Here is a 1,129-nt window from a genome sequence, read left to right on the forward strand (position 1 = left end):
CATTCAGTGTTCCCATATTCTGTTCGAACAATTGCCTCTTCGTTCAGGTACAGATTCCTCATGAATACAATGAACTGTTCAGGAATACTCATACTTCGCAATGCTGTCCATAGCCTGTCATGATCTACACAATCTAAAGCCTTTTCATTGCCAATAAAACATAGGTAAACATCTTTCTGATATTCTCTGCTTTCAGCCAAGATCCATTGGACATCAGCAATGATATCCCTTCATTCCACGGCCTCTTCTGAATTTGGCTTGAACCTCTGGAAGTTCTCTGTCAATGTATGCTTGCAGCCATTTCTGTATTACCTTTAATAAAACTTTACTCACATGGGATATTAAAGAGATTGTCTGATGATTTCCGTATTCCGTTGGGTCACCTCTCTTTGAAATGGGCACAAATATGGATCTCTTTCAATCAATCGGCCAGATAATTGTCTTCCAAATTCTTGGCAGAGATGAGTGAGTGCCTCTTGTGCTGCCTCACTTTCTTTAAAGATTTCAATGTTTATTCCATCAATTCTTGGTGCCTTGTTCTTTGCCAATTCCTTCAATGCACCTTCAGTATCATGCTCTTGATCATATGCTACCTCTTGAAACGGCTGAACATTAACCATTTCTTTTTGGAAATGACTCTGTATTCCTTCTGTGTTCTCTTGATGCTTTCTGCATCATTCAATAATTTGCCCAGAGAATATTTCAATAATGAAAGTCGAGGCATGAGTTTTTTCTTCAGTTCCCTTAGCTTGAGAAATGCTGAGCATGTTCTTCACTTTTGGCTTTCTGATTCCAGATTTTTGCACATTTTGTTATAATATTTGGCTTTATTTTCTCCAGCTGATCTTTGAAATATTGTGTTCAGCTCTGTACTTCCTCATTTTTTCCATTTGCTTTAGCATCTCTACACTGGAGAGCAAGTTTTAGCATCTCTTCTGACATCCATTTTGACCTTTTCCTTTTTTCTTATCTTTTAATGACTTTTTGCTTTCTTCATGTATGATGTTCTTGATGTCATCCCCCAGCTCTTCTGGTCTTTGGTCTTTAGTGTTTAATGTACCGAATCTGTTCTTCAGATGATCTCTGAATTCAGGTGGGATATATTCAAGGTCATATTTCGGTTCTCGTG

This window comes from Chrysochloris asiatica, unplaced genomic scaffold, assembly GCF_000296735.1.
Source record: "Chrysochloris asiatica unplaced genomic scaffold, ChrAsi1.0 scaffold00492, whole genome shotgun sequence".
Lineage (NCBI taxonomy): Eukaryota > Metazoa > Chordata > Mammalia > Afrosoricida > Chrysochloridae > Chrysochloris > Chrysochloris asiatica.